Source organism: Crinia signifera, chromosome 5, assembly GCF_055691185.1.
Source record: "Crinia signifera chromosome 5, ASM5569118v1, whole genome shotgun sequence".
Taxonomy (NCBI): domain Eukaryota; kingdom Metazoa; phylum Chordata; class Amphibia; order Anura; family Myobatrachidae; genus Crinia; species Crinia signifera.
The window spans coordinates 102,813,618-102,840,933 of record NC_139221.1 but is presented as its reverse complement, the minus strand read 5'-3'; the positions used below and the strand labels follow the sequence as shown (position 1 = coordinate 102,840,933).

The window sequence follows — 27,316 nt, the reverse complement described above, 5'->3', positions numbered from 1 at the left end:
AGTGTAATCTAGTTTCATTTAGTTTAATCTTCAACTCTAATATGTTTAAAAATACAAGGTAGTTTTTTTTTCAAAGAGATTATGAAATTATTTAAATGAATCATTAAATTAATATCACACATTGTTCTAGCTCTTGCAGGTATTTTGCCTTACAAGGCCTACTAATTAGGCAAACGAAGATAATGGTAATTTTTTTTTAATCTTCTTATAGCAAATTAGCAAAGTTTTACATTTCTTAATGTACATTACAAATGCATCCTCATACATCTAACCTCAATACCAGGGGCGTAACTAGATATTCACAGGCCCCATAGCAAAAGTTTGTAAGGGCCCCTATATGCCAAATATTTGCGATAAATGTATATAGAAAATATAACTTATACAGTAAAGATGGGCCCCCTTCAGCTCTGGGCCCCATAGCAGCTGCACCCCTGGCACCTATGGTAGTTACGCCTTTGCTCAATACACCATGCAGTGCGGATGCCTGGCAGGAGTAAGCTGCACTTGTGTATTGTGTGTGACAGTCTGTATACAAAGCAGAACAGGACTTGCTGTGGCTACTACATTGTAGCACTTCCTATCCACAATGGTGGATATAGAGGTGAGATAACCCCTATGCACAACAGTTAAGGTGCCCATACACTGCCTGCGACGTCTCGCAGCAGTGTACGGACACCCGATGGACTGCAAGCCGCCGGGACCTTCCGGCGGCAGGGACACATGCGATCCGTTGTGATGGATCGCATGCGTCCCTGCTTACCGCCCGTCCCAGAACGGCCAGCCGGTCCGACCACCTAGTCGGGTCCGATGCTCATGGGACCGCGCATCGGACCCGACTACATGTCAGGGAGAGGCGATTTGGTCCGATTTAACGGGCCGATTGGTCGCAATCGGCCGAAATTGGACCAAATCGCCTTGATGTATGCCCAGCTTAAGGGTCACTCCCTTGTCTTAATTTTATCATCTTCATTGATTGGTTATTAGCCTCCATTTAAAGATAGCCAATTAAATATTGTGATTAAAATAAGGCACTATGACTAAATATACAGTTGTGCTCATAAGTTTACATACCCTAGCAGAATTTGTGATTTTCTGGCCATTTGTCAGAGAATAAGACTGATAACTCACAAACTTTTCTTTCACTCATGGTTAGTGGTTGGGTGAAGCCATTTATTGTCAAACAACTATGTTTACTCTGTTTAAATCATTATGACAACAGAAACTTTTAAGATGGTTTTTAGTGCAGAACAGTACAAATATTTTGCAGTTAGTGACCGTTGACCCTTGGCTAGCCCATTTGGTCCAATTCCACAGATGCTGAAAAAGTTTATGCTGGCTAAGATAAAAAGGTGACAGAACTCACAGTGCATCACAGTTTGCATAACAGTGATAGTGCTCTTGCTGACCAGTGCCCACCCCCAAAAGTGCCCACAATTGGCACATAAGCTTCAGAACTGCACTGTGTAGCAACAGAAATAGATGGTACGTGGATGCATTATGGGAAGAAGTCAAGCTGGCAGAGAAAGTGTGATGCTCTGGGCAATGTTCAGTTGGGACAGTTGAGTACTGCTATTCATGTGAGTGTTACTTTAACAAGTACTACTTAATTAAATATCTTAAATATCTGCAACCAGTTACTCCACTACATGGAAATGCTACAGTATTCCGTGATGCAAACAGCATCTTTTAAAAGGTGTTATTCCTTACCACAATGCAAAAACTGTTGAAGAATGGTTTGAAGAATTAAGTGTTCAAGGTGTTACCTGGGCTTCTAAACTCCCTAGGTCTCTTTTTAATCAGACAGCTGTGGGATATGTTGTAGAAACAGTTCTGAGCCATGGTATTCCTAACTTAGCAATTTAAAGTACTTAAATTATTTGCAGCCAATGTATTAGTTCTGCTTTCAAAAGGACACCTTCAGAGGTCTTGTGGAGTCCAGAGATCTTTTGATGGCACATATAGGGACCTACACAATATAAGAAAGTTGGTTATCATTTTATGGTTCTGCAGTATCTATCTATCTATCTATCTATCTATCTATCTATCTATCTATCTATCTATCTATCTATCTATCTATCTATCAGAGATGAGAGTGTTTAATTTCCTGGAAACCAAACAAACCCCAAAGGCATGTGAGTTGAAATGAATACCCACCATACTCAAATCCAGAAACATAGCAAAACTTCATGTTCCCAGAATTGAATTGGACATGTTTTGGATCGGTGGTAGGAGAAGTGGTTGGATTCTAGCCTATGTGTGGGGCTGTGGAATATGAAGCACAACAGTGACATTTGGGGTAAAACTCTTCTCAAATTTGTTTAATTTTCTAAATGAATCAGTTCATTGAATGAAGTTTCATAGATGTGCTATATTCTTAAAGTAACTGCTGTGTGTTTGTGTCGCTGCTATATTGCTCCGTTTAACCAGCCATCCTTTGGCCAATATTTGTGAACAATATGGTGAGGTGTTTTTTTTAATCCAGATCTAAAATCATAACACTTAGTAGAAAAAAATAAGGTAACTGCTCTAGCTCTATATGCTGTGGACAAAACCATGCTGCACTGCAGGCAGAGCAGATGTAACATCTGCAGAATTATGGTGTGTACACATGGGGGCGATATTTGCTAATATCGTGGGCAATATGGTCGCTGAGTGACCATATGGCCCGCACTGGGAGTGTGCACCGATGATATATTTTTCCTGTTTTTTCCCCTTAGTGATCGCTGGTCGCAGGAACATGCTCCTGCAACCAGCTGATTTCCACTGCCAGGCTTCCCCGGCAGTTTCTTTTTCATTAGCGACCATCTCTGTACGCTGATGCAAACGGGACACTGAGCGATATATCGCTGCCGTGTGTACACAGCTTTAGTTAGATTTGTGGGAGTTATTTTGTTTCTGTGCAGAGTAAATAATGGCTGCTTTATTCTTACATGGCAATTTAAATTTCAGTTCGAACACACCCCACCCAAATCTAACTCTCTCTCTCTCTCTCTGCACATTTTACATTTTGCCTCACCTGCAGTGTAGCATGGTTTTGTCCTTTTGCAAAAACGGCAGCCTTGTTATCAGGTCTGAAATAGTCCTTAAGTGCAGATATGGAGTATGCTGCATCAGTGTCAGTATCATACATGTTATCAATAATATGAACAAACACAAAGGTTGAAATGTAATAGGATGAGAGATTCAGAAAGTGGAAGATTTGGTAAGAAATATCCAGTTTTTTTTAAAAGGGGCAATCATTTACACTTCAAAATCAAACTGGTTTTGCAGTGTAAATGATTGCTGCTTTAAAAAAACTGGAGATTTCTTACTAAATCTCTCACTTTCTGAATCTCTCATCATGTTAAATTTCCCCCATGGTAAACAAACACTGAGGAATAATAGAACACTTCAAACAGTAATTGAAAATGTCATAGCCATAATTAGAAGAGACATGTCTTATCTCTTTTTCTGCCTATACAATCTTTCAAATAAACACCTTGAACACTTCCAAAACAAGTAATATAACTTTGCATTATGCAAGAGACCAGATTCCATGGTAATGAGAAAATCATCAGCTTGGAAATTCTTTATAACTGAAGCTGACAGTATATCACTTACTAAGTGTGCAGTGTGTGTACTTTGCACAATCAATCAGCAGAGGTCATGAAGCAAACCTGGGAACTTCAGCTCTGTACTGTCAGAGCATGTGTTCTGCGTTACTAGGAAAATTGGAAGTACTGGAAAAATCAAATCAGTTATCACTTTGAAATGTTAAAATGTTGACGTGCAAAAGCGAACCAATTGGATGCGTTTTATTATAGGAAGTGCCCCGATTTAGTCACCCCCGAAAACCATTGCATAAGGGGATATCTCCAGTTAAATGATGCATTTTTTATGATGGTTCATGCAGTTCTGGCTGAAAGGTAAGCATAGAGTGCAGTGTGAGCTCTTAGGCCCTTATTCTGCATCGTGCGGTACGGCCCGCGTGCGGCCGTACCGCCAATGTTTTTAGTCTGCACATGCGCAGAGGTCAATCTGCGCATGTGCAGCCCCATTCGCCGCAGACGTATTTCGTCCGCCGCAAAGGGGGCGTATAGGGGCGTGAGGGGCTTCATACCCTCATTTCCCTATGTATACCCCCCGCGTTTCATGGGCGTTCCCATGCAAACGCGGGGCGTATGCATGGTAATGAGGCTATGACGCCACTGATGGGGGCGGAAAGCTGACGTCGCCGGATGTCAGCTCTCAGCCCCCATACAAGCTATCACACGGACGATTGTCCGTGTGGTCTCAGCTTGCGGGAGCTGCTGTGGCGTGCGGCCCTGCCTTCGATGGTCGACGACCATCGAATGCAGGGGGCAGCTCCCACCATGGTGGAGGCGTACGCCCCACCATTTTTATGCGGATCGCCAGCCGTCCGTGTACGGACGGCCGTGGCGATCCGTCTCGTGGGCGGGGATTGGTTTGTGCGGCCGGAGCACCGTGTGCGGCTCTGGCCGCACCAACCAGAATAAGGGCCAAAATGACCCGGGAACAGTAGGATGTTGAGCTTCCTAACCTCAACCAATGGTTAGTCTAGTGTTGTATTAAGTGACTACTACATCATAGTTGGACAAGACAATAGGATGGAGGCGTGTTACAAGTGATGCAATGTGCTATTGCTGAGGTTATTGATGTGGATACAGAGATGAATGTGCGTCTCTCACCAGAACATGCAGTATGCTCCGGAGTGTATGCAAAAACAGGGGTTGCAGAGTTACAATGATGATTCATTAAAACAAATTCTTAAAACTGCTCAGTGTGTATGCACTATGGGGTACTAAGATGAGAGTTTACCATAGCAACCAATCAGATTATACTTCTTATTTACTACCAATCTTTCTTTTTCTTGTTCCAATATTTATAGGGATCTGACCACCCCCAGGTGTGAGCTGCTCAGCATCAAACAATTCATCTCTCTAGCACCTATCTATATACTCTTCCATCTAGGTGGTAGGGCATATATATCTCTTTTTTTTTTTTTTTTTAGCACCTTCTAGAAGATATATAATCTTATTGGTTGATAATGGTTTTTAATGGAACTCCTATCTTAGTAAATTCCTCTCTGTATTGCTAGCAATGCACACTCTTGTGGGTCTCTAGTACTCTCTTATCTTTACAAGAAATTCAATTTATAAGATGTATCTAATGAGAAAATTGTGTAATCTGTATGCTACCAACAATAAACAATATGTCCTCATGTAATTAAACTAAGCAGAAATCGACTCACATATAGTCATTTGTAAAATAGCTCAGTGTGTACGCACAATATCGTTTGACCAGGAGTTCTAGGGAAATTATGAGTGACATTATATGGTTTGCATGTCGTCTAGTGCAGCGGTTCTCAGACTGTGGGCCCTGACCCCAAAGTGGGTCCCGACCTTCTCAGCATGGGGTCGCGACTCCATGTTGTGACCATCAGGCTAATGACTTCTCTAATGTCAGTCAGTGATTCATGGAGTCTGAAAAATTTGTTATATTATTTTAGACTTCTCACATCATTTTGTGCCTCCGCAATGCTGCCATGCGTGTGCTGTCTGCTGACTACACATGTGATGTGATGACCGTCTGCAATAACTTGCTGGGATCCTGTAATTATTTGTATTGTCTGATGGGGTCCCAGAGCAAAATAGTTTGAAGACTCTTGGTCTAGTGGGTAACCAAGTAGTACAGATTTCAATCGCATGTCATAAAGAGTTGCCAATGGTCTTTAATGAAACAGTCTCTCTTCAGTGCGGTTGTGTCAGTACAGTTTGCACTGTGCATGCTCAGACAATGGAACCACGCACACCTACACTTATGACTAAAGAGTTAACTGGCTTGTGATGGCTGTTTTTACATAGACATATGCAAAAATAAGCCTATATTTCTCAACTAGTATATATGGTAGAGAAAAATGCACATTGTTGATAATGACTACTAACAAACCAGGCACATATGCTTTGCTTGCTTGTAAATTCAGCTCTGCATGGGTGAACATATGTGTTTTATCTGTGCATGATTGGTTTGATTAATATATGCCCAATTTACTTCCGGCTTCACAGCAGGCCCCATAGTTGTTAAACAAATGTAAAATAACATAATAATGTAGTTCATAGCCAAATTTAGGAGGGGGAGCAGGACAAACCATACCACAGGCACCCCCTTGCCTGAGGGCTCTCTGGCAGGAGGTCTCTGACATCACTAGCTGTCCCTCTTGTGCAGCAGCAGCAGCAGCAGCAGGACCAGGTAGTCAGACTTCAAGCAGAAATGCAGACAGAGACACAAGACTATCAGGTTTCATGAACTGGAATGGGTCATGCGGGGAGATAAGCATAATCAAATATAACCCACCACCACCACTTACACCACCCTCCAATGTCGTCTTCGTTCCCCCCCCCCATCTTAAGTGCCTCAGGCACCCCCAAGGCTTTATATGGCCCTGATGTTGTTGAAGAAGTATAGAAGCTTAATACATACAAATTTGTACAATGACTGTGTGTGTTAATAACACTGTGTTCACTGTTTAAAATATACAGTATTTATAACACTGAAAGAGCCATTATGAGTCTTTCGAAGCATATGCCTCTTTCCGGAGATGATGAACAATGCTGGCACATAATACTGATGTTCCAGCCTGTGACAAATGTTTTGAGTTAGTGTTTAAACTTCTGCCACTGGTTTCTGGACACATTGTACATTTATTTATAACCTTGTTTAGATTTGGGTCTGGTTCTTTTTTTGTTATGCATGATCTTTCCATCACTAGATTTGTGATGTTCTAAGAAACTATATAGTCAGAGAAAATACTTTCATTGTACCTTATTTTGCATACTGTATGTTTTACATTCTATAACTTGTATATCTTCATTTGTACAAACTATCTAAAGCAATCGTTTCATAATCAGTGGCGTAACAATAGCCCCGCAGACCCTGTGGTGGCGGGGAGGCGCTGTGTAGGTGTGGGCACCGGGGTTCTGCAGGGCTATAGTAATGCCTCCGCCGCTGCTATCTGCCGGGACCTGACCTGCCGCTTCTGTAGCAGGTTCACTTCCCGCACCTTGTCTGCTCCCCTGTCCCCTCCTGGCTTCTGCTTCATTTTATTCTAAACGAATCATCACAGAATGTCCATCCCCATACAGCAGACAGTTTTTGCGTATGTCTCAAAAAATGTCTGCTGTATGGGAGTGGACATTTTGTGATGGTCCGTTTTCATTAGAAGCTGGAGCCGGGACCGCAGACAAGGTGCGGGAACCTACAGAAGCGGCTCTTGGAGGGGTAAGGCAGAGGGGGTTAACTTTACTGGGGGGGGGGGGTTTAACTGTGTTTGTGAAGGGGGTGGGGGGGCAGTTGGGCACTGCCAAATTTCAGTGGGGGGGGGCGCAAATATTGTAGTTATGGCACTGTTCATAATGCTAAATAAAATATATTTAATTTGAATGGCAATAACTTTTTTGGAACATAAGTGTGTTTTTTTATAATCAGTATAATGCTAGTAATTCTATTGCTTATTAGTCAACAGTACATTATCAATATACATTTGGTCAGTATGGTCAAAAGGTCCTCACTTGAAAAGTTCAGCATGACTATGGTTGACACATAAAAAGGTTGGTGTGAGTTTTTGGGAAATTTTTTAATTTTTTTTTGAACTTTCATACTTTACCATCCACATGGAATCTCATTAGCAACAGAAAAGTGTGCCAAGCAGAGCATGGTACCTGGCCCTAAACATTGGGGGGCCAACCTTTTGCTTGTGTCAACATATTGTATGTGTCAGCCTAGTGCATGTTGACCTTTTGTGGTCAACATAGACATTGTCGACCTACAGATAGAGCCATGCTCATCCATCCCTTTAATAGGATTAATTGAGCCAGGGCTGCCGGACTTGATAATCCCCTGCTGTATTGTTCTATGTATTGTATTGAAAACAATAGATGATAATAAGCCTTGCTGAGCCATGGCTTACCAGAGAAGGCTAGTTGAAGAAGGCTTCATCTGTAATATACCACACCCCTGCACACAGCCAAGGCAGGATTCACAGAGACAGTGTGCCACTGGGGTAAGTTTGCAAGCACCAGCAGACCCTAGACACAGGAAAGCCAAGACCATGACTGAATATCTGGGTATGAATCCCTCACAATAGAGTAATGGGATGCTGCTAACCACTTCCACTTGACCAGCACTACTGTCTACATTTGCTTCATAAAAGGAATCATTACAGATGTGGTCCCATACATCACTGTTCCAGTCGTGCCTCAGCAACCAGGTCCCATGAAAATCTGCTAGCATCAGGTGCAGGGGCAGATCCAGAACAAAATTACATAGGGGGGCACCATAACAGGGAAAAGGGAAGGAGTTATTTGGACTTGCTCCTGGAACAGTGTTTGTGTGGCCTCACAACAAGGCCGTGGCCTCAGTGGGAATGACAAGGATAGGCAGTGGGTGACAGTGAAAAGGTTACAGGGAGAGGAAAGAGTGATATCTTGAAGAGGTAGAGACATTGTGATGGAGAGATAGTGACACAGGGGAGTGATAGAGGATAAGTTAGTGGGTGATGGGGGAGATAGTGAGAGATAGAGAGGCAGTAGGTGACAGTAGGAGACAAAGTATGACAGTGAAAAACAGGGGGTGGTGTCAGGAAATGGGTGACAGGGGAGTAAGTGGGTAATGTCAGGGGGCAATGGGTGACAGAAGATGACAGTAAGAGGCATTGGGCGATAGGAGAGAGGTGAGGGGAGAGATTGTGGTAGATGGAGAGGCAGTGAGTGACAGAAAAGGGAGATGGAGAAAGGCATTGGCTACAGGGAGAGATAGAGGGTGACAGAGAGTGGGTGAAAGGGAGAGGCAGCGGGTATGTGAAGGCAGCGGGTATGCAATGGCATGTGTCGCATCGCACGCCATTGTAATGGCATGCGATGCAACCGATTTTTAAATTGTATGGGAAGGTCTTTAAAACCCGAAAATCAGGTCTGTCAGGTCCCATCGCATACCTTAAGTTATAGTATGCGATGGGACCCGACAGGTGCCACGCTAGGAATCAAGTACCTTATTATTAGTAGTAAGTAATAGTAGTAGTAGTCGTAACATCAGGAGTAGTAGTAGAAATAATGTAGAACTTTTTATTTAGAAAGTGCTGACTAATTATGCAGCAATGTAGATTAAGGTAATTCTGATACAAGTACATTTCAGTATCAAGTTAAGAAAACTGGGGATATAGGGGTAAATTTACCAATATGAAAAACCTAGTTTTTCGTATTAGTATTTCCCCTACGGCTGCATACGACTGTTTTAGTCGTATGCAAAGTCGTGTTCCGGAGGGGAAATTACAAAGCAGTCATGTACGACTGCTTTGTAACCCTCCGATGGTGTAACAATTCGTATTAGCTGGCCATATATACGGCCGCTAATACGAATTTTTCTAGCAGTCTGCACGGATCAGTCAGATCCGTGCAGGCTGCAAGGTGTAAAAAAATATATAAAAATAAATAAATATAAAAAAAAAACCGGCGTGGGGTCCCCCCCACAGCCGAAACCAGCACCAGGCTGACGGAGCCTGGAGCCGGTAATTAAAAATCAGGGAACCCGACAAATAGGGGTTCCCCGATTTTTAACAACCAGCCCCAGGCTCCTGCTCTGGGGCTGGTTCCCAAAATACGGGGGACAAAATGACTAGGGGTCCCCCGTATTTTAAGAACCAGCCCCAGGCAAAACCAGCCAGCAGGGTAATGCCACAGCCGGGGGGAGACTTTTTATACAAGTCCCCCCCGGCCAAAGCATTCATCCCTACCGACCAGTCAGCCTGGCCAGGGGCCCTGGGGGAGTGGGGACCCCCCCAATGAAGGGGTCCCCCCCTCCAGGACTTACCTGACCAGGCTGAAGCCTGGTACTGTCCCCGATGCCCCTGGGCGGTGGGCATCGGGCTGATTAAGTGTAAAAAAAAAGATTAAACTATTGTTTTTTTACTGTGGCACTACAAGTGCCAGCAAGCCTCCCCAGCAAGCTGGGACTTGGAGAACCACAAGTCCCAGCCTGCTGGGCATTAAAGGGCCCGCTGGCACTTGTAGTTCCACAGTTAAAAAAATAGTACACAAAACACACTGACACACATTTAAAATAAAACTTTAATACATACAAAGCCCACACATACTAATACTTACCTATCTTCTTCCCGTAGGTAGCCCTGGTCCTGATGTCCTGTGTCGTCTTCGGGATCCATGTCGACGTCCTTCTTCATGTCAACGTCGATGTCGGCGATGGCGTCCGGTGTCCGGGTCCGACGAAATCCATGTGGAAGCTGTGGAAGGAAACCATACTCACCTGTCCCAGCGCGACGTAGTCCAGGTAAGTGTCTTGGCAAAAAAAAAAAAACGACACCCCGAAACCAGCCGAACAGCTGAGCCGCACGGTACTCTGTGTACATCGTGCGGCTCCGCCTCCCGAATGCCGCTATTGGCCGCCTTGCGGCCTAGCGGCCAATCAGGAGCCGCTAGGCCGCAAGGCGGCCAATATCGGCATTCGGGAGGCGGAGCCCTACAATGTACACAGAGTACCGTGCGGCTCAGCTGTTCGGCTGGTTTCGGGGTGTCGGTTTGTTTTTTGCCAAGACACTTACCTGGACTACGTCGCGCTGGGACAGGTGAGTATGGTTTCCTTCCACAGCTTCCACATGGATTTCGTCGGATCCGGACGGGGACGCCATCGCCGACAGCGACGTCGACATGAAGAAGGACGTCGACATGGATCCCGAAGACGACACAGGACATCAGGACCAGGGCTACCTACGGGAAGAAGATAGGTAAGTATTAGTATGTGTGGGCTTTGTATATATTAAAGTTTTATTTTAAATGTGTGTCAGTGTGTTTTGTGTACTATTTTTTTAACTGTGGAACTACAAGTGCCAGCGGGCCCTTTAATGCCCAGCAGGCTGGGACTTGTGGTTCTCCAAGTCCCAGCTTGCTGGGGAGGCTTGCTGGCACTTAATCAGCCCGATGCCCACCGCCCAGGGGCATCGGGGACAGTACCAGGCTTCAGCCTGGTCAGGTAAGTCCTGGAGGGGGGGGACCCCTTCATTGGGGGGGTCCCCACTCCCCCAGGGCCCCTGGCCAGGCTGACTGGTCGGTAGGGATGAATGCTTTGGCCGGGGGGGACTTGTATAAAAAAAGTCTCCCCCCGGCTGTGGCATTACCCTGCTGGCTGGTTTTGCCTGGGGCTGGTTCTTAAAATACGGGGGACCCCTTGTGAGGTTATCATACTCACTGTAAATCTGTAATTACTATATTTTATTAGGTGTAGTAATTAATGTACTATTTTAGTCCGTCGGTACCCTCTTATTCTCCATAGATGTTTCTATCCCCCAAATCTGTGTGTATTTCCAGATCAGATCGCTCTTGCCCTAATATGGTCTGCCAGGAAATACCCAGGAAATAATTCACCAAAAGGTTATGTCCCATTACCATACTTTTGTTCCTGCTATCACAGGAGGGTGTTAGCTGAGGGACAATCTTCACAGGGGGTGATCCAATTCCCCTGCTACCAACAGGAAATGTTCACAGGGGGTAATCAGGACATAATGTAATCCGACTATGATTGTGTCTCTACCTTCAGCTCCTTTGTGTCAATACCAGACTTAGTGGAACCCGGCACCACAGGGGGTGATCAGCCCATAACGTAATCTTGTGTTGTATTGTATCCTGCTCTGCATATCCCTGGCCACTTCCAGACTTACTGGAACCCACCCAGCAGGGGTTGAGAGCAGCAGTTGGACAACTGTGGATTGAAGGTGGGATATACCTTATGCTTGAATCCACCAATCAGGAACTTGGGCAACCCCACAGATGATGCGATCACCGTGGGAATTTGAGAAGTTTTTAAAATGACTTGCAGACTAGCCAGGAGGAGAGAATTGATGGACTGTCCTGGACTAAGAGGTTATGCTCTGTCTAGGTATCGTGTGGATTTATATGCTATCACTGCTGTGTGGATTAAGTGATAGTTTTGTGCTTTGGAACGGCTGCTACAAGGACTGACATATTTGGACTGCTACCCGATAACGTTTATATGCTACATTTGCCTCTGGTTCCTGTCTTTATCTACATGTGTGTGCTGTGATAAAAATAAACCATATTTTGGTTTCATCTGCTCGGTGTCTGAGTGATTGAGGAACTCGTACCCTCACATTTGGCGGCAGCGACAGTGGGATCATTCAGACACCAACCATCGAGCACAGAAAGCACAGAGAACAGAGGATCAGACCATATGTAAGGAAACGGAAAATGCAATAAGGTGATGTTCAGCAAGTGAGCAGGTGTCAGTCCTGTGAAAGGGAAAATGTTTCCAAGGAAAGAAAATCGATGCCTCAAGACCCCTGTAGCAGAGGAGCTCAGGGATGGAGGTTCTTCAGTGTATCGGCAGGCTGGGAAGCCGGATCTGTTATTTATTGTCAGAAAAATGCAGTATATCTGGAAGTACTGGGAAGAAGCTCAGCAGATGGTCAGCGGGTGGAGAGTATCCAGCATACAGGACAAGTTGTGTTACCTGGGGGATGCATTCCTGCACTGTAAAGGTGAGGCCACCTCGTGGAATCTGCTGGGGGAGCCAGAGTTTGTAGAATTTACAGAGGAAGTGATTGCTACAGTTACCCAGATGCTACAAAGAGGACAATATTCTGAGGCTGAAGGACAAGTCCAGAATAAATTGATGCCCCAGATAGAACCAGAGGAAAGGTCTAGAAGGGGGCTACTGCAATCTGGGCAGACAACCGAGGGGTCTGCCGCAGAATTAATTGTTACCGCAAGAGAAGGGTCGTTGTCAGGGGGGCCCCTAACTGCCCTTGAAGAAATGAGTATGGAGGAGCTGATAGCAGAATGTCAGCTGCGAGGTATACCCATCCAATCCTGCACTCGCGGGGAAATCCTTCAGCAGATCCTTCACGATCAGGGAGATCCTACAAAAGCATTTACCGATTATCGGGCATGTATCCTCCATTTCGGTGCACAGCTGAGTGTGTGGGAACAATTGGAGTGTCTGGAGGAGTGCTTTATTGTGGCAGAGGAAGAGGCGATTGATCGCGGGCTCCTGGATACCCCAGCATGGCAAGATCAGTGTCGCAGGGGGCGTGATGAAAGGCACCGTTTGCAACTGCTTCTCCCCCATCCTAGGGAGGAAGCTGCTCAGTGTTCTCTGCAGGGGGAGGTTAGCCCCAACGTGAAGGAAGTGAGGCCTCTGAGCCAGGCACCCCGGGAGGAGCTGCACTACTGCTTCCCTTTTGCTGAGGTGGGAGATGCAGAATTATTAACCTGCTGCCAGGGGATCTATGAGAACTGCGTCCAGGAGGAGATCACCGTGGTTAGAGGAGTATCCGACAACATCCAGGCCACCAGCCCACCAGTCCCAGATGACGTCGTGTTTCGGGCTGCCCAGCATACTCAGCTGGGGAAGGAGGCTATCGCGGAGGAGGAGGTGTGCGCAGAAGTAGCTGCAGGTGAGCATCTGGCTTTTAAGGGGACAGAGCTGACACAGCCTGTCCTGCAGCCACCAGCGGAATTGTTTGTGATGGAGGGTCCCTCCTCAGCCCTGGACATTGAGACCAAATGCTGGACTGAAATTTGCCATGCCCCTAGTTTGGGTTTGGGGGAGGAAGGACAGGACGGGGTGGTGGAAGTGCCAGGGCCAGAGCCCCTATATTGGCCTGCTGTTTGGCCCCTGTTCCTTGGGCAAGAGGGGGAGGTGGAAAGTGGTCCCTGCCCCATTGTGCCCGAGGCAAAAGTATTAGTAGGTTACAATGTTGCAGAGGGGGGGTACCCAGAATCCGAAGAAGAGGAATCGCTACATCCCTTGTTAGTTCCAATGTATGACTTAGACTGTAATCATGCCCTTGCTGGTTCTGCAAACCAGCCGCCTTTTACAAGATGGGTTTGGTATGATGTCACCCTGTGGGACTCAGGTGGTAAATCCAAACCCCAGATTCTCTGCTCTGCATCCCGCTATTCCAGGTTGTTATTGGTTCCAGAACAGCTTGGTACCGGGACTACAATAGTAGGGGAAGGAATGTGAGGTTATCATACTCACTGTAAATCTGTAATTACTATATTTTATTAGGTGTAGTAATTAATGTACTATTTTAGTCCGTCGGTACCCTCTTATTCTCCATAGATGTTTCTATCCCCCAAATCTGTGTGTATTTCCAGATCAGATCGCTCTTGCCCTAATATGGTCTGCCAGGAAATACCCAGGAAATAATTCACCAAAAGGTTATGTCCCATTACCATACTTTTGTTCCTGCTATCACAGGAGGGTGTTAGCTGAGGGACAATCTTCACAGGGGGTGATCCAATTCCCCTGCTACCAACAGGAAATGTTCACAGGGGGTAATCAGGACATAATGTAATCCGACTATGATTGTGTCTCTACCTTCAGCTCCTTTGTGTCAATACCAGACTTAGTGGAACCCGGCACCACAGGGGGTGATCAGCCCATAACGTAATCTTGTGTTGTATTGTATCCTGCTCTGCATATCCCTGGCCACTTCCAGACTTACTGGAACCCACCCAGCAGGGGTTGAGAGCAGCAGTTGGACAACTGTGGATTGAAGGTGGGATATACCTTATGCTTGAATCCACCAATCAGGAACTTGGGCAACCCCACAGATGATGCGATCACCGTGGGAATTTGAGAAGTTTTTAAAATGACTTGCAGACTAGCCAGGAGGAGAGAATTGATGGACTGTCCTGGACTAAGAGGTTATGCTCTGTCTAGGTATCGTGTGGATTTATATGCTATCACTGCTGTGTGGATTAAGTGATAGTTTTGTGCTTTGGAACGGCTGCTACAAGGACTGACATATTTGGACTGCTACCCGATAACGTTTATATGCTACATTTGCCTCTGGTTCCTGTCTTTATCTACATGTGTGTGCTGTGATAAAAATAAACCATATTTTGGTTTCATCTGCTCGGTGTCTGAGTGATTGAGGAACCTCGTACCCTCACACCCCTAGTCATTTTGTCCACCATATTTTGGGAACCAGCCCCGGACCTGGAGCCTGGGGCTGGTTGTTAAAAATCGGGGAACCCCTATTTGTCGGGTTCCCTGATTTTTAATTACCGGCCCCGGCTCCTTCAGCCTGGTGCTGGTTATAGCTGTGGGGGGAACCCCACGCCGTTTTTTTTTTTTTTATTTATTTAATTTTTCTATTTTTTTACACTGAAGCCTGCACGGATCTGACTGATCCGTGCATGCTTAAAGCAAATAGAACAGGAAAATGGTGTTCTATTTTTCTGTCGTATTTGCGTTGGTGTTTCACACCACTTAGCAGCCGTATTATCAGTACGGCTGCTTAGTACATCAGGAACCACCATTCTTTTGAATGGTGATTTCTGTCGTATCCTATCGATGGTGTTGGACATTCGTATTTGTAAATACAAATACGAATGTTACATCTTTAGGACTACGAATTGTTGTATTTTTGGGATTGTAAATCCCGAAAATACAAATTCGTAAAAAAAAGGTGTATTTCTCCCTACGAATACACCTTTTTTCTACGAATCCATTTTGGTAAATGTCCCCCATATTTACTAAAGTTCAATTTTGTTCATTTTCAGATCAATTGTTACAAATAAAATAAAATCACCTTTAAACCTTTATTAAATATACCCCCTGGTCTTAGAAACCTCTAAATAGTAATAACGTTAATTCTATATAAGCAGTAGAAGGTTAGGGTTAGGCACTAGCTGGGAGGATTGTGGTTACTGAGGTAAGGGGGGCGGTTAGGTTGCCAGGAGGGAGGATTAGGGTTATGGGAGTGCAGTGAGAAGGTAAGTATACTGCCTAGACCCCTGTAAGGATATCCTGCATCAGAATGCCAGCATGGTTTTATTATTATTATTATTATTACTACCAGTTCTTTATATAGCATACACATATTCCGCGGTGCTTTACAGAGAATATTTGAACATTCAGTCCCTGCCCCAGTGGAACTTACAGTCTATATTCCCATGTCATGTCTTGATAAAGGGCTTTGCCCGAAACGTTGACACACAAGCCTGTGTTGATTCTTTTTGTTTCATTATTGCTGCCGCCGTGCAGTCATTGTTCAATCTTGTGAGTGCCATCTGTGACTCTTTGGTTCCCTAGCACATGTACATACTGTACACATACGTATTTATTCTAGGGTTAATTTTGTTGGTAGCTACAGTAATAAACCTACTTGTATACTTTTGGAATGTATGAGGCTAGCCATCACTGACTGCTCGCAGGGTGTTTGCCATTTGGGGGTGGTATCCATGCACTTTCATGGCATTCCTCAGAAAATTCAGGCATTCCCCGGTCATTGGGTGGGAGTGGCCTCCATCTCCCCATCACAACACAGGATAAGTCCTGGCTTACTTGGTGCTATGAACAGAGGGGAAAACCATTCGATGTTGAGTGAGTTTGAATGATTTTCCCCTCATGTGCATGGCTGCAATCGCATTCGCAGCTGTGCACATGGGTGGGAGGAGTGTGTTTGGTGGAAAGGTGGGCAGAATTTACCTGATCGCTGGGCTCTGAAAACTCGTAACCCAGCAATTAGGTCTGAACCGGGCCTTATGTGCTGTAGTAAACTGTGCACACCACAGTTTACACTTAGGGTAGTTGGCTTCTGCATACAAGTTTTCATCCTCAGAGTTTCCTGGCAGGATAGTGTCTGATTGTGTGTCTCCGAAACACAGCCATCTGTTTGCAGCGAGTGAAACTACATCACTTTCTCTCTCACAAATACACAAACACAGAGGAAAGTACAAGGTAGCAGACTAGCATTCAAAGCATTTGCTTGGAGTGGGCTTACTAGTATGCTAACCATTCTGTAGCACAACTATTGTAATAAGGGAAATACTAGACCCAGATCCTCTCTCTCAAAGTCAGTGGCATAACTATAGCCATACAGCCCCTGCGGTGGCGGGGTGGCGCTGAGAAGGTGTGGGCAGAGGGCTGCGGGGCTATAGTTAGCTGCTGCCATCTGCCTATGCCGCCGCCGATTCTGTATTGTGGGTCCCGCCTCTCCCGGCTCCTGCTGCTTATAAAAAAAAGGGACATTCAGAAAATGGCTGCCCCCATACGAAAGACAGTTTTTGAGGATGCTAGAGGAGGCAGCGGCCACCTCTAGCAACCTTAAAAACGGTCTGCAGTATGGGGGCAGTCATTTTCTGAATGTCACTTTTTTTTATAAACAGCAGGAGCCGGGAAAGGCGGGACCTGCAAGACAGATGCAGCAAGAGGTACCGGCCGCACGGGGGGGTCTTAACCCTATGGGGTTTTTTTTAACACTACTGGGGGGGGATTTGGTAACCCTATGGGGGGGTTGTTAACCCTACTGGGGGGGCGCTGGCCAAATTTTCGACTGGGGGCGCATAATTAATAGTTATGCCACTGCTCAAAGTAATACTAATGACATCACCATTGTTCTTGACCGAAAGTGACCGTACAGGGCATTAAAATAGAGATATCAAGAAACTCATTCCCCATGTGTCTAGTTAGATTAGCTGTCCAGGAGGACACTAATTGTTATTTACATGTGAGCCAGATGGCCAGAGCTTAGAATGTGGGTTAAGCCATGACATAGAATGTACATCACTGGCACTGAAAAGACTAAGTATATCGATATATAAGAAGGTTAAAAGAAATCCTGCATTAGCATGCCTTTATTGCTCAATGCCAGTGACGGGAGGTGGAAAAAAATATTTACATATGCTACAATGAGACATCTGCAATCATTTTCTATTTCATGTAATTGTTCCATAAATATTTTAGTTCTACTTAAATGAGCTAAGACAGCAACAGATAAGTCTTCATGTGGAGTAGCAGGAGGAACATTTTTGTGAAAATTTAATTCATTTTGAGTCTTTAACAAATGTACCTTTTTCCCATTGCTTCAATGTATAAATCTAAAACAGCTGTTTCCTTTCCTCAGTATAATTCAAGTACGGATTCGTCTCTCACCTTGTTCCTCCATCCAATAATACTTTTTTTTTATTATTATGAAGGAAATTTATTTAACAACAAATGTTAGGTTGACATTTTCCTTTGTAACACATATGTGTTTTTTTATTGAATTGCAGGGCACACAGTACTTTTCTGTCCAGACACAACAGTTATTCTTGTAGTCCAACAATTTTAATGTCACACTACACAATTTATGATTCCTGTTAACATTTATAAAAATATCTTTGGAGTGACTAACAAGTACAAAATAAATACTTCCCTATATGGAGGTATCATGTTTCAGTTGTGGTCTAGAAATTCACAATTTTATAACGGTTATAAAACTGTGAATCAAATCCGACATTTCCTTTCAAACCTGCTGCAAGAATATCACCTCTGGATTTACAATGTCCTTTTGAAAAGAACATTTTAATAATAAAAAATAAAAGTCCACAAGTATTTATATTCCTCTTTCTTATATTTTTTTACTACTAAATGGCAGTGAGATGCGGTGAGGTCAATGGCTGGGGCGGCACTGGCTTGTATGAGCTTCGGAGCGGTACCCCTCCAGCCAGATTCCCCTAGGCTTTTTCAGATGCCCTAGCCATTTGATTTTTCTGCTTATGGCTAGGGATAGCTCTGTGGCATATAGACACTAGGGGGATTATTCTGGTTCATTTGCAAAGGCAAATTCACTCTCAGATGGACAAAACACTGCAGGGGGGCTGAAGTAACATGTGCATAGAAAGTTAGATATGGGTGTTATTTTGTTTCTGTGCATGGTAAATACAGGCTGCTTTATTTTTACACTGGAATGTAGATATCAGTTTGAAGTACAAAATTCACCCAAATCTAACTCTCTCTGCACCTGCAGTGCATATGGTTTTGTCCATAGAGAGTGAATTTGCCTTTGCGCGTGAACAAGAATAACTCCCTAGATGTAATAGGACACATTTGTAGAGTTGTATGCATTTCTTTTTTGTGTTTCCGTAATAACCATTTGCACAATAAAAAGTAGACATACATGCATATGCATCATACATTTATGACTCCTCACATCTGAAGACAGAGTGCAAACTGGAACTAAGGGAGAAAAATTTACTTGGGTCCCCCCCATATTTCAAAAAACAGGAATGGGTTCTTGGACCGTTCCCGGTACCAATACTATGGGGGACAAAAAGAATCGGTGTTCTCTCTGTATTTTGGAACCAGCACCAGCCTCCAACAGCCACCAGATTAATGTTACAGCCAGGAGAGACTTTTTATATAAGCTCTCCCGGCCAACACATCACCCTCTGGCTATTCAGCCTTGGATGGGGTCCCTAGAGGAGTGTGGTCCCCCAACTAAGTGGTTCCCCCATGCTCCCCCATCCAGGGCTATCCCCGGTACCCCTATAAGTGGGTACCAGGTTGATGATTTTGTGATAAATAGATAAAATGAAGAAAAATTGGGGCAGATGTATGAGGAGATAACCTGGAGGTAAAGTGGAGGTAAAGTGGAGATAAAGTTGAAGTTGATAACGCACCAGCAAATCAGTTATGTTTGCAAAATGATAGTTAGGGCAGTATTCAATATGAATAATCATGATGTGCAGCGAATCCTAATTAGGATTCACAAGACAGTCGCCGTGTTCCGGAGGGCTGGAGCATTCGCTGCCAGCCATCCCTGTCACTGTATTCAATCCCGCAGGGGCTCCCTGCCCCTGATGGCAAATTTTAACCCCCGCGGCGTTTGCCGGGGGACGGCGGCAGGCAGGGAGATGGAAGCCTCCCTGCCTGGGCCGGACACTGTGGGGCAGAAGCAGGGCTCCCGGGGACACAGGCAGCAGAAGCTTCCCCCCCGCTGCACTGCTCCCGTTCGTGTATATGTAATGAGCGGGATCAGTGTGAAGTGAATATATGAATATTTAATGAGCGGCTCCCAGTCCCCTGCTGGCTGTTATGTGTAAAAAAAAAATAATAATTAAAAATTAAATATATATTCATGTGCAGTAAGCACATGAAATAAAATAGCATGCCCCTTCACAGAAAAAAAATACTGATTTTTTTACACCAAATAATAATAAAAAAAATATTATTTTAAAAGATCACAGTTCAGTTCTCCATAAAAAGATGGCGATTGCTATATGGTGACACCCGGCAAAAATCACTTAGAAAGCATTTCGCCATCTGATCATTGAATACACTCAAGGCGAATCACATTGAAAAACCCATTGAAAAACCACAGCCACAGCCAATTACGGCGACTATCAGACGGCGAATTGTCCGTCATTCACTGTTCGCCGTTGGCAAATAGTGCATGTTGAATAGGGTGAATCAGTTTTTCAGTAAAAAGATTCACCTTAGAGCATGAAAATAGCACACATTCACTGTAGAACATGGCGAATCAGCCTCATTGAGTACTGCCCTTAGTTGATTGGTTGGTACACCTTTCACTTTATCTCCATTTTATCTCTTCACCAGGCCTAATACACCTGCCCCCTGTGTAGTGCTGTGGCACTATAGGTCCCAGCAAGCCTTCCCCACATGCATAGATTTGGAGAACTACAAGTCGCAACATGTGGGGCATTAAAGGCCTGCTGGGAGTTGTAGTTACACAGTATGACCAATGTTCAAATAAACACACACACCCTGAAAAGTAAAAGTTTATTAACATACATGCACACTCCATGCATATACAATCCACAGATTAAAAAAAAATGAACATGACCAGCAGACTCCTCCACAGTCCAAAGTGGTATAGTGTTCATTTAACCCTTTAAATGCCTACTTTGGAGCGAAGAGGACCGATCTACACTGGATATTAGTGAGTATTTTTTCCCAACATTTACCCTGAAATGGATTCTACAGGACAAATAGACCAAATGCCAACATGTCAACATAGGTAAGTTTGTGTGTATATGTGTGCATGTACAGTATGTTTATTAAAGTTATACTGACATGGTGTATGTTTGTGTTTATTTGAATATATGTTTGACCGTATAACTCCAAATAGCAATGGGCCCTTTAATGCTATGCATGCTGGTACATGTGGTTCTCCAAGTACCCCCTTTTTCTCTCTCTCTCTCTCTCTCTCTCTCTCTCTCTCTCTCTCTCTCTCTCTCTCTCTCTCGGGCCTTGTTCTAATTCACTCTTTCTGACAAAATCCTTCTTAGATGGACAAAACCATGTGTACTGCAGGTGGGGCAAATGTAACATTTGTAAAATTTGGGTGGGGTGGGCTGAATCGGAAATCTAAATTGTAGTGTAGAAATAAAGCAGCCAGTATTTACCCTGCACATAAACAAAAATAACTCACCCAAATCTAATTCTCTATGCACAAGTTACATCTGCCTACCTGCAGTGCACATGGTTTTATCCATCTAAGAAGGATTTTGTCAGAAAGAGTGAACTAGAATAAGCCCCCCCCCCCCTCTCTCTCTCTCTCTCTCTCTCTCTCTCTCTCTCTCTCTCATTCCCATGTCTCTCTCTCCACCCTCTCTCTCTCTCTCTCTCTGTCTCCTTCTGGCTCCTCCTCTCTCTCCCCTTCTCTAAAACTGCTTTGTACATTCTTTCTTCCTGACACTATCTCTACCTTTCTGACACTGTCTCTCTCTACCTGACTTTGCCCACCTCTCTCTCTCTCTCTCCAGTTTCCGCCTCCGTCTCTGTCTCTATCTCTGTGTCTCTGTCTCTCACTGTGTCTTTCTCTCTCTCTCTCTCTCTCTCTCTCTCTCTCTCTCTCTCTCTCCAGCAAATGCTTAAGTCAGTCTTTGCTTCTCTGCATCTTTCCCCTGAAATGAGGAAGAAACCCCTGAAAGCAAGCATGTAACCCCTGGCAATGAAGACATATGCAAAAAAAATATAACTACAGTTGGGATGGAGCTAGAGACTATTTTTGGCTGGGGGGATGACATTCTAACTATGCCCCTGGTCAGGATACAAAAAACCAAGCAGACAGAGAAACAGTAGAGTTATCTGGCGTAGATCACATCATCAATCCATGTAGGCACCCACGTACTTGGCAAAAAAAAAGCAATGTACACAGTCCCTACATGGACTGGGGAGAAGCCGAAGACTGTATACATTCTGCGGGTCCTCCCCGAATAGCACTATTAACTGCTTAGTGATGTCTAGCTGCCAATCATGAGCCACTAGGCGACCAATATCATGCGGTGCAGGCTTGCTAAGACTCATAGTTCCACAACAATACAAAATAGTTTTTTTCTATTTTTTACACAAACTATTTCGTTAGCCCGGTCATTTTTTTAATCCAGGACCGGATCTTTGAGCCCAGGGCTGGTTATTGCCATGGGGAGGGACCCCATGTAATTTTTTTAATTATTTATTTATTTATTTTATACTGAAGCCTGCACGGATCTGACTGATCCATGCAGGCTAAAGCCAAATACGCCTGGATAATGAGTTGTATTTTCCAGATGTATTTTCCAGGCAATTAGTGGCCGTATCACTCTTATTAGCGGCCATATTTTACATTCGATCGCTTAGTAAATTAGGAATCGCCATTCGAATGAGCGGCTTTCTCGGCGATGATGCGAGATTGGCCATCATCGCTCATCGCTGGGCCGTACACACTGGGCGACTTTGAGCTGAACGCAGCTCAAACTTGTTGTTTTGAGCAGCATTCAGCTCAAAACCGCCCAGGGTCTATGGGCCTTTACTCTCTCTCTCTACACATATTACATCTGCCCCACCTGCAGTACACATGGTTTTGTCCATTTGAGAAAGATTTTATGATCAAATCTGAATCAAGCCCTTTATTGTTCACCCTGGAATTCAAGGGAATCATTGTCGATATTGTTTATAAATTATATTGTCTAGTGTGTATGGGACTAAAGTGTAATAGAATGTAAATTGCACCAACGTATACAATTGTGTACTTTGCTGTACATATTTAACATTATTAGATTATTAATAATTTGACTACAGTACTTTAATGAAGGTAATGGTGTCACTGTACATAAAGCCGTCCTAATGTTTATTATCTGGTACAGTAAGTTTTTTGCGAAACAATCAATTTATTGTTATCTGCAACATATTTATATACAACTGATGTAATCCGACCAATACATCAAAGATACTTTTGTTTATATTTTATGGGAAAATACTCCATCTTTTGCCTCCTGCATGTTCTGCTTGTTCCCCACAGAGATAAAATATACTGTTCAATTATTTCACAAACAAATAATTGTAATTATTGTCTAATTATTTTTCAAATGTTAACATTTTATATTTTGAAACAACGGGCAATACCTTTAATTTTGTATAACATGCAATTAAAAGGAACATACTGTGGTCTGTTCCACTTTCATAATAAAGACAGACATTGAATAGAACATATTTTCATTCAGTAGTTAAAAACACTGTATTTTTATCTTACAGCGCAGTTTGTTGTAGTGAAACATATCTCACTGTTCCATACATAGGGCACAGCAAAAGAAATATCGCTCCCCTGTACATGTTTTTGAACCCCCTGCCCCTAATTCTTATTATGCAACGTAAAATGGTCTTAAATATATTACTTTTTGAGAAATCACCTTACCAAATCATCTGGGGGTTTTTTGTATTACTTCTAGAACATAAATAACAAAGCCAACTTCAATACAGTACATCTGTATTTTGTAGCACATAAAAAAACAGACAGACATACTTAATTTGATCTGCTGCGCACAGTAGCTAAATCGTCTTTGTTGGCTCTGGGTGTCTCATTTCATATATCTTTGCCAGGGCTGGGCAATAGTGGCCCTCCAGCTGTTGATGAACTACACATCCCAGGATGCTTTGCATTAGTTTTGCTATGTGGCCATGCTGAAACTGATGCAAGGCATGCTGGGATGTGTAGTTCATCAACATCTGGAGGGCCGCTATTTCCCAGCCCTGATCTTTGCCATGTGGGTAGCAGAAGGGTGGGGAAGTTTGTATGTTGGAATGCCTCAGCTCATCTGGTGCTGTCAGCAGCATGAACAAGGGATGGACATTGGAAACCCACCATCAAATGATGGCTGGGCTTCCGCCATCAAATCTTTTGATGTTATAGTAACTAACCATTGCATCAAAATAATTTTATAGAAAAAAACAATTTACTTGATTTGCATATGTGCAAAAAAAAATTTGTGCACGAGCGAAAACTCTGAGCATGGTCACATTTAGATGGGTTGGAATTCTGCTATTGAATGGTAAAACCACTACCATTGGTTCAAAACCATTGATGGTTGGAAACCATCGTGATGCGATGTTCATCCCTATCATGGTCTGAAAGCACTTGGTTTCTCACTCCTCTGCTGTGTGAACAGTGTCTGCGTTCCTACTATGGGCTGGGTTGTGGCCTTGAATCCAGTCCTTTTCTTTGCCTGGTGCATTTGTGCATTATTGTGGCTCCTGTTGTGCTGCCTGTCCTGTCTCTTCATTTCACATGCCAAACAGTGTTATACAGGGCCTGCCCACCCTCTTCTTCCTGCTGGATGGTGAGTCAAGTGTGACCTTGCAGTTGTGTACCATTTGTATCCAACTGTATTGCAGTAAAGGGGGTGCGCTGCTCACTTTTATATGACAAGTGTGTTTTCTTTGGCCTTGGGTTGCTCAATAGATAATCTTCTGCTTGGTTTTAACTGTGCTGTATGTGGAATCCACAGAGGCCCCTCTGGAAGTTTTTGGCCTGGAACACAAGCCTGGATTATTCCATAGTGGTGGTACAGGGCATTTAAGATCCTGCACTCCTCATGCCCACCACATCTTGTCATCCTGCCCATCACCATTATGGGACTGCGCAGTGTGGATGCGACTTCTGTGCTAATTACACACTCTGCCTCTCAGAGCCGGCCCTAGCCTAAATGATGCCCTAGGCAAGATTTTGGCTAGTGCCCCCTAGCACCACCACTAGTTCCGTCTCTGACCCTGCTCCCCTTTCCCAGCACCATCAACCCTCATTATAGCAGTCATCATTTTGGTGCTCCTACCCACAATATTTAAAATAGAAACAGTGCACACATTTGGTGCGGAGCCCAAACAGGGGTGTGTTCTTGCTGGGAAGGGACATGGCCACACAATAGTACCCCCAATTCAAATTATGCCACACAGTAGTGCAACATTATTCACATTATATCATGTGATGGTGTCCCTTATTCACATTACATCACACAGTGGTACCACTTTACCTGTACATTACTCCTCATATTATTCACATTATACCCTTAGAAAAAAATCCTGAGAAAATAATGTATTTTAAGCACCTCCATGGCGACACTGCAACCCAGCACAAAGCAGTGTGTGCTGGGCAGAGGAGAAGAGCTGCAGCTGCTGCTGTCACTTTAGGGGAGGAGGCCCCCACTGGGCCCTTCCATCAGACTTTGGCCTGGGTAATTTGTACCCCCTACCCCTTTCACTCGGCACCCCTGGTAATACCACACAGTAATGCCCCTTACACATGACACATATTATTATTATATGTCCTTATAACCATAATGCCCCTTACACATTATGCCAACCTTTATTAATGCCCTTCATACACATAATGCCCCTTACATATTATGCCAACCTTTATTAATGCCCTTCATACACATAATGACACACATAATGCCCCTTACACATATGTTGCACATTAGTAATCCCCTTATACACATGACACACATAATGCCCAATACACATATGTTGCACATTATTAATGCCCTTATATACATGACACACATAATGCCCATTACACATATGTTGCACATTATTAATGCCCTTATACACATGACACACATAATGCCTGTTACACATATGTCGCACATTAGTAATGCATTTATACATGACAAACATAATGCCCCTTACACATATGCCGAACACTATTGCACAACCAACTGACTCGCAGACAGCACTCGCACAGCCGCTAACACTGTGACCTCTGCCTCTGCTTGGATACAGATGTTTCTTCATACATCTTGCCTCATGCAGCTCCTGGCCAGTTCTGCTAACGTTGGGTGCCTTTTTTGCTGAAAATTTGTCTTATTTGCATTGTTATGACCAGGACAAGCAAGGAGCTTCCAATGATTAAAATGATATGCGGCATGCCTATATTCTGTGTGCGACTGTGGCTGTACCTGCATACGGAATGCCATGTTACAGTGATTTCCATGAATACACTATTTCATATGCAGAAACAGCCTCACTCACACACAGAATATAGGCATGCTGCATATACTTTTAATCAGCAGAAGCTGCTGCTGCCCCCAGGCATTCCAAATGCCCTAGGCAATTGCCTAGTTTGCCTATGCCTAAGGCCGGCTCTGCTGCCTCTCTGTGGTCTGCTACAGTATGTATTGCTGAAGAAGGAATACTGGGTGACTTACAGCCCTCTATTCCTCCTTCTGTATCGCTCCACTGGTTGGGAAGCTCTGTTGGATGCAACATTGTGAGGCATGATATCTGGTTTGCAGATATATATTAAAAGGTCGAGTTGACCCCAAATGGTTGATGTCCATTGCGTCATCATGTAACAAGTGTCATCATGGTCAAATTGTTGAAATGTTAGAAAATAGATAAAGCTTGACAGGTTCAAATGGTCGACATAGCAATGGTCAAACACCTATTGTCGACACCAATTTTTATATTATTTCTTCATGTCTTCATCCTTTACCATTCCCATGGGCTACAGTTGGGAATTGAGACCTGTCCAGAGTGCAGTGATAGCAGAATAAGGTCTCTTGCCTGAAGCATGATGAATGAAGCGGTACACTAAAAGGGGTTTTTGTGGGGAAAAGGGGAAGAAAACACAGATGGAAACCTGCTTATTAGATCTTTTCAAAGTTGACATTTTATACTGTCTACCTTTTTTGGTGACGTTTTGACCATGTTGACCTTTTCTGTGTCAACTATTTAGGGTTGCCCTATTGACTGTAGATAATTTTTGTGTAGATCTAATGAACCTGAATGGTGGGACATCTACTGCCTGTGTATAGACCTAATGGCCAAGAGGCATCTTAAACAAAAAACAGTATCCGGTATGAACAAAATACAGAACAGTAACAATATGTGTGACCTCATTTGGAAACAACGTAGACTTGTTTATTGGCGTTAAAATGCAAACATGCTGTAAATGTTCAAGTTCTTCTCTACAGTGTCTCCACTCTCCAGAGTTTTGGCTTCCAGAAAAGTAGCTTCGGCTTATATACTGACTTCAGCAGTTTTAAATAGTGAAGCTGACTGAGCTGACAGATTGGTGCGCTGTCACTTTGACTCTCCCTATGGAAAGGGAGACTATTGTATATCATAATGTTCAAAAAGTCACTACTGTGTGACATAGGGCCTTATTCTGATTCGGTCGGTGCAACGTACGTACGGTCCGTTTCACCGTGCGTTTCCCGTAAGCACGGTGAGCGTAAGT

The 27,316-nt window shown here is 43.9% G+C and overlaps 1 protein-coding gene and 1 long non-coding RNA gene across 4 annotated transcripts in view; one reads left to right on the top strand and one right to left on the bottom strand.

The window, feature by feature from the left end:
• GALR1 (galanin receptor 1) overlaps positions 1 to 27,316 on the bottom strand; it is a 199,430-nt gene that overhangs the window by 24,899 nt on the left and 147,215 nt on the right. The gene's annotated exons all lie outside the window — the stretch shown is intronic.
• LOC146080453 (uncharacterized) overlaps positions 1,362 to 27,316 on the top strand; it is a 117,410-nt gene continuing 91,455 nt past the window's right edge. For both annotated transcript variants that reach the window (XR_014474883.1, XR_014474882.1), the window contains exon 1: positions 1,362 to 1,577. This is a non-coding gene — a long non-coding RNA (uncharacterized LOC146080453). The remainder of the gene's footprint in view (positions 1,578 to 27,316) is intronic.